General features: G+C 41.7%; 2 pseudogenes; both read left to right on the plus strand.

Annotated features, from left to right (window-relative positions):
- Nucleotides 1-8354, plus strand: part of LOC138431326 (testis-specific Y-encoded protein 1-like) — a 35320-nt pseudogene extending 26966 nt beyond the window's left edge.
- Nucleotides 8355-9301: 947 nt separating this feature from the next.
- Nucleotides 9302-9813, plus strand: LOC138431328 (heat shock transcription factor, Y-linked-like; annotated as a pseudogene).
- The last annotated feature ends 849 nt before the right edge of the window (nucleotides 9814-10662 follow it).

The raw sequence follows: 10662 nt of genomic DNA on the forward strand, positions 1-10662 counted from the left end.
TGGTGCACGACAGTTAGCCCCTGGTGGATGGAGATGTGGTGGGGTTTGGGAGGCTGTTCAAGCTGCTTGCAGAAGATGTTATGGAGGAGGTGGAGGTTGTGGCAGATGAGCAGCAATAGGGGTGCTCCCAGGATCTGAGGAGAATATGGTAGATGAGCAGGGCCAGGAAGGCCCAGGAACATGACTGAGCTTCTGGGTCAAGATGCACTGCAGGTACTGGCCACCCTGCATGGCGAACTAAGCTCTGAGCATGAGAAAAACTGCAGGGCCTACTTCCAGTTCATGTGCAAGAAACATTAGAGGAGGAAGCCTGACATGGCTCAAAGGAATGTCATCATCCTGGACATCCCTTTCTTCTGGGCCATAGTGGTATCCTTTCTGCTGCTTGTTGGGGTCCAGTGCTCAGGAGGAGGTGCAGGAAACTTTTCCCTCCTCCCTATCCTGGCAGGTGCTGTTGTGGAGCCATCCATGGCCCCACTGCAAGGTGATATTTTCCTTTTAGGACCACCCCTACTTCTTGAATATGGTGATCGCTAAGTAGAATTACCTTGACATCGCTTGTAAAATGTGTTTCCTGGGGTGATGAGTGTGGGTGTGCAAGGGTGTGGAATGTCCACCTTTGGGATCCACATTTGTCTCTCCTGTCTCTCTGCAGAGTATAGGGCACGTCATTCTACTCCTGTCCACTGGTTCTGGGACTTCAAACAGGGAGCATCCAGCCACAGGTTGGACATGAGGAGCCTTAAATTTCTCAGCTGGCTGTCAGGTCACAACTTCCCAGAATCAAACAGGATTGCTCAGGTGTGGTGGCTTTTGATCTGCACACAGTTAGCAATTGATTTTGGAATTCTTGGCTGATGGCTCACCTTGCACGTATTGTCAGCGGTTTGTCAGTGAAGATGTGTGGGATGATCCCCTGAGGTAGTACCCTGGGGAGGAAGGGTCTTCCATGGATATAACTGACAGAAAACTATGTGGAGAGAGGGTATGGAGATGGGCCCTGAAGCGACAGTCGTGTAGTATCCGGGACACTGTCTTTTTCCAAATGGGGATGCTCAGACTCATGTAAACTGGCTGTGAAGCCTGAATTTGGGTCGTGCATGTAGCAGGTGACCTCCTGAGACTGTGTATTTGGGGACTTGGTGTGTCCTTGAGTGAAGCAAGTCTCCCTCAAATCAGCAGTGGTTGCGGCACCTGAGTCCAGGTGATACTACTAGAGACAGTGTGAATTAAGTATCTTTGGCAGAATCATCCTTTGCGGGTCCTGAAATAACTTGGCTTCCTGCTGCTCACTGAGTTTGAGATTGCCTGGGCACTTCACACCTGCCCCTTACCCTGGGAAGGCCTATCATTGAAAGGGTGTCCTCTACAGGGTCCCAGGGCACCTGTGTGCTGACTTTGGAATATTCTGTGAATTTCCACATTCACCATTCGGCATATCACAACCACCAAACATGCTACACTGGAAGAAGCTTCAGGCTTCCTTGAGAAAATATGGAAGAGTTCATGGAGGAGGTGGACAGGGAGCCCGAAGGGTAGGACATGGTGCCTACTGTCACCATCTCTGACATTGCTGGGCTTGGTGGTCTTCACCTCTTGAAACACCTGTGTTACCTGTTTGTGTTTGCGTACTCATGCTGAGCATGTATGTGTATACATATGTGTGCTTGTGTCAGCTGTGTTTATGTGTGTGTGTGTGTGTGTGTCCAGCCCAGGGCAGATGCTCAGATGAAGGTGACAAGAGAGGAGGTTCTGAGCAACCAAAGAGGAGGCATGAGGTGACCCCAGCCTGAAGATGGTTTGTCACCATATCTCTGCATTGACCCTGTCCAGAATGGGAACTAGGAAAGGATGGCCAGTGATAACTCTGGACCGTGGCTCCAGATATCTGAAATTAGACCAGATACAAAACACGCTCACCATTTCTACTGTGTTCTTGTGTGTTTTGACCAGGAAGAGGGGGTTCATGGTCTAAGGATTCACAAAGAGCAACTCAGATAGGGTGGGGCTTTGAAACCACTGCCTGTGGAGCCCAGTCTGGGGGGCTGTGGGCCCACCTGTGGAAATGGTGGCCATAGCTATGGCAAGACCCAGGATAATGTGGAGGCTAAGGTCCTGGAGAGATGGCCAGAGACCCGAAGGAGAAAGAGGCACAGATTGCCGGCTTCACTGGAGACTTGTTCCACACACGTGAGAAGAAGAACTGGGAAGGTCCTGGGCCAGTGCTGCCCAGGATCAGCCCATCAGCCAGCACACTCAATGCCTGAGGGTGGCACACACAGGCACGATGTGACACAAAATGCAAGACATACTAAAGTAAGCTGTGCCTGCATAACCACAGGTATCCTAGGAGAGAAAGGGTATGAGTGTGGCATGCCTCCATGCACTTCCTGCCTGCCTCCATGGCAGTGAAGAAAGGCAAGGAAAGCACAGGTGTGGTATACATGTGTGACCCTCTGCCTGGATATGCCTGTGAGGGTGGGAACAGAGAACAAGCAAGTACGTGGGTTAATTGCATGTCCCAAGGGACCTCAGGAGAGTGGGAGACAGGGAAGCCACTATGGGTAGTTTGGGCCCTGCTGGTTTTCACGGTCCAGACAATAGTGGTCTTGCCAAAGATACCCCTTGGTCTGTGCTGAAAATCCTGACATTCCTTCTTTTCACTGGGGTCTTGCCCCTGGCTTTGGGGACCTGAGCAGCAAAGGTGTGGGTCTGCACCTGAGGGAGGATTCTGGCAGCCTCGCTGGGGCAAAATCTCTGATTTTGTCTTAGGGGATCTGCACCAGGTGACACTCAGAGGGATGCTGCATTCCAGGTGACAGTCCTGGATGTCCCTGGGCCCAACTGAGCACTGGCTTCCTTGGCACATCGGCTGTGTAGGAAAACAGGGATGCATGACTGTGGGAAGTCCTACCTGGGCCTAATGAGAGTAACTGAAAGAGAAACTTGACATTTAGCAAATCACTGAAGCATGGGTGGTTCAAGCCCTCTTGGTGCATTTGAGATAGAAAAGCTGCTTTCTGCCCAAGGGAGGCATTAGCTGTGGGCTCAGAAAGTGCAAGTTTCCCAGGGCATCATCTGTTTGGGGACTCCATGCTCATGGGTAGTGTTAAACAGAAGGCACAACATGTAGGGATGCCACCTTATTTTTATGGCCTCAGATTCCATTCTTTGTATTGGAAGAGACCCTGTATCCATGTTCACCTTCTTCACAACAATGGATGAAACCCAGGCCTATCACAGTCTCTGGGGGCTTTTGAAGCCTCAGGCATCTCTTTGACCTTTTTCTGCTTCATTGAGATAGCACTTGGGGGCACAGGTAGACAAGTGCACATAGAAAGCTACACAGATAGGAAGAGCAGGGGTCCTCACCCAGAATGTTGTGGGCTGTAAGGGGTGATAGGCTAGGAAGAGGGGCACAACATTGACAAGGAATGACCTAGATAGCTGCACACCGAGAAAGCAGTTCTCCAAGTCAGCTGAACTCAAAGGTCCTTGTTTTCTGGTCCTCTGAAGGAATGCACAGGCAATGGATCAGGGCAAAGTGACTGGTACTGTGAAGCTGTCCAAGGTGATGGGAGAATGCAGAAGGCAGATGCATGTTATACAGCTGTTCATGGCAAGTGCTTCCAACCCTGCCCGCTGCTCTGCAGGTCAGTCCCTGTCAACAGCAAATGCCACGATTTTGTAACCTTTGAGGATAAGTCACAGAGTTAGAAGTGCAATGTGACATGATCAATGAGCAAGTGAAAGAAAACAACCAGTACAAAGAAATTTGGGTGCTTACCAAAATTAATATTTCTGGGAAAGAAAGCTTATACTTCTTCATATGTGCAAGTTTCCTCTTAGGGATATTACTGTGTACACACACATTAGTGCACATGTGTGCATAGAAGTCCCTGCCAGTATGCTTGTGAGTATGATCTGTATGATAATTTAAAAATTGGTCATGAAAACAAACTTCCAATGTAAGGAAAAAATATGAAGGTCAAGGACTGGATTAACTTTAGCCACACATCTGAACACTTTTTAAAAATTTCTTCATATGTCTTTAAAAAATTATTCATTTTAATTAGAATAGAATTACTATGTATTACTGTGATGTTTTTTGACATATACATTAACATGAATCAGCCATATGGATACATGTGTCCCCGTATCCTAAACACAACCCAAACCTCCCTTGTTACCCATGCTTCTGGGTTCTTCCACAGCACAAGAGTTGCATGTGTATTTCATGCATTGAATTTGCACTGTCATCTTTTTTATATATGGTAATGTACCTGTTTCAATGCTATTTTTCTCAAATCATCCCATCCTTGAACTCTTCCATTGAGTCTAAGAGCCTGTTCTTTATATGTAGACCTTCTTTACTAGTCTTCATGTAGGATCATTGTTACTGTCTTCCTAAATCCCATTTATATACATTAATAAAAAATTGTTGCCTCTCTCTCTCTTTTTTTTCACTCTGAATAATAGGCTGTAGATTGAACTGCCTCATTAAAAGTGACACAAATATATGTCTTTCTGTGGCTGAATAATATTCCATTTGGATATATACCATAACTTCTTTATATATTCATCTGCTGATGTGCATCTAGATTACATCCATGTCAAGATTGTAAAGAGAATTGCAATAAATATTGGGGTACATATGTCTCTTTCATTTCTAATTTCCTCTGGGTATATGCCAAGAAGTGGGGTTGCTGGGTCATATGACAGTTCTAGTCCAGGTTTCTCAAGGAATCTCCAAACTGTTCTGCATACATGTTGTACGAGTTTGTGTTACCACCAACAGTGTATTAGGGTTAACTTTTCTCCACACCCTCTCCAGGATTTCATGCTTGTAGAATTTCTGGTGATGGCCACTCTGAACAGTGTGAGATGAATACTGATTAAAATTTTAATTTTCATTTCTCTAATAATGAATAATGTTAAGCATATTTCATGTGTTTGTTAGCCATCTGTAAGTCTTCTTTAAGAAAATGTCTTTTTGGGGCTTTGGGTCCTCTTTTAAGCATGCTGTGAAACTGCTGCAGTCAATATGCCAGAAAATTTGGAAAACTCAGCAGCGGCCAAAGAACTGGAAAAGGTCAGTTTTCATTCCAATCGCAAAGAAAGGCAATGCCAATGAATGTTCATACCACAGCATAATTGCAATCTTCTCACACGCTAGTAAAGTAATGCTCAAATTTCTCCAAGCCAGGCTTCAGTAATACATGTACTGTGAACTTCCAGATGTTCAAGCTCGTTTTAGAAAAGGCACAGGAACTAGAGATCAAATTGCCAACATCTGCTGGATCATTGAAAAAGCAAGAGAGTTCTGGAAAAACATCTATTTCTGCTTTAATGACTACATCAAAGCCTTTGAGTGTGTGGATCACAATAACCTCTGGAAAATTATGAAAGAGATAGGAATACCAGGCCACCTGACATGACTGCTGAGAAACCTATATGCAGATCAGGAAGCAACAGTTAGAACTGTACATGGAACAGACTGGTCCCAAATAGGAAAAGGAGTACATCAAACCTGTATATTGTCACCCTGCTTGTTTAACTTCTATGCAGAGTACATAATGAGAAACGCTGGACTGGAAGAAACACAAGCTGGAATCAAGATCGCTGGCAGAAATATCAATAAACCTCAGATATGCAGCTGACACCACCCTTGTGGCAGAAAGTGAAGAGGAACTAAAAAGCCTCTGGGTGAAAGAGGAGAGTGAAAAAGTTGGCTTAAAGCTCAACATTCAGAAAATGAAGATCATAGCATTTGGTCCCGTCACTTCATGGGAAATAGATGGGGGAATAATGTCAGAGACTGCAGCCATGAAATTAAAAGATGCTTTCTCCTTGGAATAAAATTTATGTCCAAACTAAATATTATATTGAAAAACAGATACATTACTTTGCCCAAAAAGGTCCATCTAGTCAAGGCTCTGAATTTCCAGTAGTCATGTATGGATGTGGAGTTGGACTGTGAGGAAGACTGAGAGAAGAATTGATGCTTTTGAACCGTAGTGTTGGAAAAGACTCTTGAGCGTCCCTTGGACTGCAAGTAAATCCAACCAGTCCATTCTAAAGACAATCAGTCCTGGATGTTCTTTGGAAGGAATGATGCTACAGCTGAAACTCCAGAACTCTGGCAACCTCATGGGACGAGCTGACTCATTGGAAAAGACTCTGATCCTGGGAAGGATTGGGGGCATCTAGAGAAGTGGGTGACAGAAGATGAGATCGCTGGATGGCATCACTGACTCGATGGATATGAGCATGATTGAAATCCAGAAGTTGGTATTGGACAGGGAGGTGTGGTGTGCTAAACTTTATGGGGTCGCAAAGAGTCGCACATGACTAAGCGACTGAACTAAACTGAGCTGAAGCAACTGACAAAGAATTAATCTCAAAATATACAAACCACTCCTGAAGCTCAATTCAAGGAAAATAAACAACCCAATGAAAAAATGGTCCAAATGACTAATCAGATATTTCTCCAAAGAAGACATACAGATAGCTAACAAACACATGAAAAGATGGTCAACATCATTCATTATCAGAGAAATGCAAATCAAAACCACTATGAGGTATCATTTCATGCCGGTCAGAATGGCTGCTACTCAAAAGCCTACAAGCAACAAATGCTGGAGAGTGTGTGTAGAAAAGGGAACTCTCTTACACTGTTGGTGGGAATGCAAATTAGTACAGCCACTATGGAGAACACTGTGGAGATTCCTTTAAAAAAAAAAAAGAAAGAAAGAAAGAAAAAAGAAAACTTGGAAATATAACTGCCATAAGACCCAGCAATCCCACTGCTGACCATACACACAGAGGAAACCAGAATTGAAAGAGACACATGTACCCCAATGTTCATAACAGCACTGTTTCTAATAGCCAGAACATGGAATCAACCAGATGTCCATCAGCAGATGAATTGATAAGGAAGCTCTGGTACATATACACCATGGGGTATTATTCAGCCATTAAAAAATAATACATTTCAGCCAGTTCTAATGAGGTGGATGAAACTGAAGCCTGTGATACAGAGTGAAATTAACCAGAAAGAAATATACCAATAGAGTAAACACATATGTGTGGAATTTAGAAAAATGGTAACGATAACCCTATATGCGAGACAGCAGAAGAGACAGAGATGTATAGAACAGTCTTTTGGACCCTGTGGGAGAGGGCAAGGGTGGATAATTTGGGATAACGGCATTGAAACATGTATAATATCATTTGTCAAATGAATCGCCAGTCCAGGTTCAATGCATGATAAGGATGCTCAGGGCTGGTGCATTGGGATAACCAGGAGGGATGGTATGAAAAGGGAGGTGGCAGGGGTTTTAGGATGGGGAACACATGCACACCCTTGGCAGATCCATGTTAATGTATGGCAAAACCAATACAGTATTGTATAGCAATTAGACTTATATTAAAATAAATAAATTTACATTAAAAATAAATAAAATAAAAGTGTCCAACGTGAGGAGAGCAACAGCCTTCTTTGAACAATATCTCTAAGTAAATGAGAGTTGCGATTTTACGGGTTCAAGGTCCTAATAAGTATGAGCCCTACCTCTTATTACAGAAAGAATAGTGGAAGAAGAGCTCAATTAAAGATCTTTTCCACAACAGGATCTGAATGATTCAGCCAGAAAGTTATTAAGTAATGTAGGGCTTCCTGAACAGTTCATTTAAAGATCTTGGGAGCTAGCAAGGAGTTTGGTCACCTAAATAAAGTTGCCTAAAATTATATTTGGACATATATACAACTGTGTGTGCATGAATGTGTGTAAACAAACAAACAAACAAACAACAACAACAACAACAACAACAAACCACGGGCAAAGGCTTTTAATTCCTGTTAGGTATAACAGAAATGGAAGCAATTAAAACCCAAACGTAGAATGATTCAAAAGTCTACACATTTGTTGAATATATGTAAGTGGAAATATTTCAAAATATGTTTTCTTGACTGCATGTAAAATATGAGGACTCTTTTAATCACTCACCTCTCTCCTTTTAATAAATCTCTACCAAATTTCAATTTTTTTTTCCTTTTAGTGACAAAAATAGACATATATATATATATATATATACACATATCATATATAAAATAGAAAAATATGTTTGCATAACAGAAAAAAACTGGTACCAAGCTTATATTTCAGAATTATTTCTAACTCCATATTCCATCTCAACAGGAAATAGACAAATCTGTTGCTGACTCAAACACTCCAAGTGCTGGGAAACCTCAAAATGAAGTTGAACCTTCAGCTGAGATTTTCTGTCACATATATGATCGAGCTCTAAATCCAACACTTTATTTCCTTTCTTGTAGTAAGCAGTCTTTTTAAAATTGAAAAGTATGAAAACCGAGACAGAGAGGTAGGATATTGCAGACCTCCTCGTGTTCAAAAGTAATTTTAATCAGAGAAGCTAGAAAAGACAGAAACTAAGGAAAATAATCAAGTAATGGAGAATAAAAATGATTTAGCCATTAAACAAATTCAAGGGTCTTTCGTTCCTCCTCAAGGGCCATCAATAACATTCTGAGCAATATCCTGTGAACAGTTTTAGAGATGCTAAAACCCAAACCAAGCTGAAATTTTAGTACATGGTTGGAACTGGATGGTCGATGATGTGGACTCCCAATATCCTCAGTAACAGGTTATTAGTAGAGCGTCCCAATATTGATCACAGACCCAATGTTCCTCCCTCATTCTGTCATTAAAATCCTTCCCAAGTACTGCGGGATTTGGGACCTTGAAACACCAGTTACTAAGACACCTCTCTTGGCCCTATAATAAACACTTGCTTTCCCTGAAACCCACAGTCATTTCATAGATTTTATTGCACAGAAGCCAGTAGATCAAGTTTGCTAGGGTAACAGTACTGAGTATTAAGTGTGGGTATAGAAGGGTGATAAATGCCTTTTCTTTCAGATATCAAGTAGATTTATTGATGTGATTTTTCCGTGTAAAAATTCTTTAGGAATGAGATTTTGCATGCTTCATGATTTTGGTTACTATTTCTTTAAGCAGTCTATATTTTAAGTTGATGCTGAAGTAAATACTTGTTGAACATTACCCTTCAATTGTTGGGAGACCAGTGACTTTGTGATGTCACAGCTAATCTTGGATTGCTAGGAGACTAGTGGTTTTTGATGTCACAGTTTTTTGACTTTGAAGTCCTCTGTGATGATCTAGAGAGTTTATCTCTGTAGGCCAGACAAGCAGCATTTGAAGTTGCAGTGTATAAAATCAGACAAATGAGAAAATATCTGAATAAAGATTTCTCTGAGATGGCACATATTTCTCCAGAAATTCAAGATGGGCCGTCTAAAAATGAATCCACTTGTTCAGAAACCTCCATTACATCTTCTTTGTATGATTATACGCTTACTGGGAACTCGGTTTTGAGATCTATGATTGAAGAATATGCTTTTCAGGTTTTGTCTTAGGATCTTGTGATCAAAAGTCCACGCTGCACATACTCTGCCTCTGAAACAGATGAGGTGAATGATTTTCTTTCACTCACATTTCCACAAAAACTTTGGAATATAGTTGAAAGTGATCAACTTGAATCTATTTGGCTGGATGAGAGAGGCACATGTGTAGTGATCAATGAAGAACTTTTTAAGAAAGAAGCCTTGGAAAGAAATCACTTTTCAGAATACTTGAAACCAAGAGTACGAAATGTTTAATTCGACAGCTTAACCTTTATGGATTTAGTAAAAAGTGACAAACTTTTCAAAAACCTGCTTCACTACCTGTCTATCTGAAAGAAGGAAAAATACATTTCTCTTTTGAGTAAGGTATTCCAATATTTTCACTTATTGGCAATATGTAAGATTAAATCATGTGACCTAGAAAGCATGTTCCCATATGTAGCTAAAACAGAATTTAATCTTGAGATAACAAATTGTTGAAAAAGTTTTTTGAAGTTGAGAACAACTGGAGTTTAGAATATTGGATGTTAAACAAACTTTCCTAGTAACTAGAAACCAGCTACAAGCCCTGAAGCTACTTAAAGTGGTATTTACTCTATGTATGCAACATATTTTTAGTTGAGGAGCATTCTTGTTTCTAACGTGTTACCTGTTAAAACTACAAATGGAGGTGTTTTATTTGATGTTATTTAATGGTTTCTTTAAAGGAATACATTTTCATAATTTAACATTGTCAATTTTACCTTGGTTTATAAAGAAACTAAATTATTTGATACTTTGATTTTAATTATAGACTTACTATAATCCAAATTTCAAAAGAGGCCATCCCCAACTTTTAGTAAGAATGGAAAGAAGAGTTGGGATTAATATTGTATCTCCAATATCTTCATTAATTCAAGATAACAGTACAGCAGAGTTCAGTTGCTCAGTCGTGTCCGACTCTTTGCGACCCCATGAATCGCAGCACGCCAGGCCTCTCTGTCCATCATCAACTCCTGGAGTTCACTCAGACTCACATCCATCGAGACAGCGATGACATCCAGCCATCTCATCCTCTGTCGTACCCTTCTCCTCCTGCTCCTAATCCCTCCCACCATCAGAGCACTATCCAATGAGTCTACTCTTCTCATGAGCTGGCCAAAGTACTGGAGTTTCAGCGTCAGCTTCATTCCCTCCAAAGAAATCCCAGAGCTGACTTCCTTCAGAATGGACTG

This window comes from Ovis canadensis, chromosome Y, assembly GCF_042477335.2.
Source record: "Ovis canadensis isolate MfBH-ARS-UI-01 breed Bighorn chromosome Y, ARS-UI_OviCan_v2, whole genome shotgun sequence".
Lineage (NCBI taxonomy): Eukaryota > Metazoa > Chordata > Mammalia > Artiodactyla > Bovidae > Ovis > Ovis canadensis.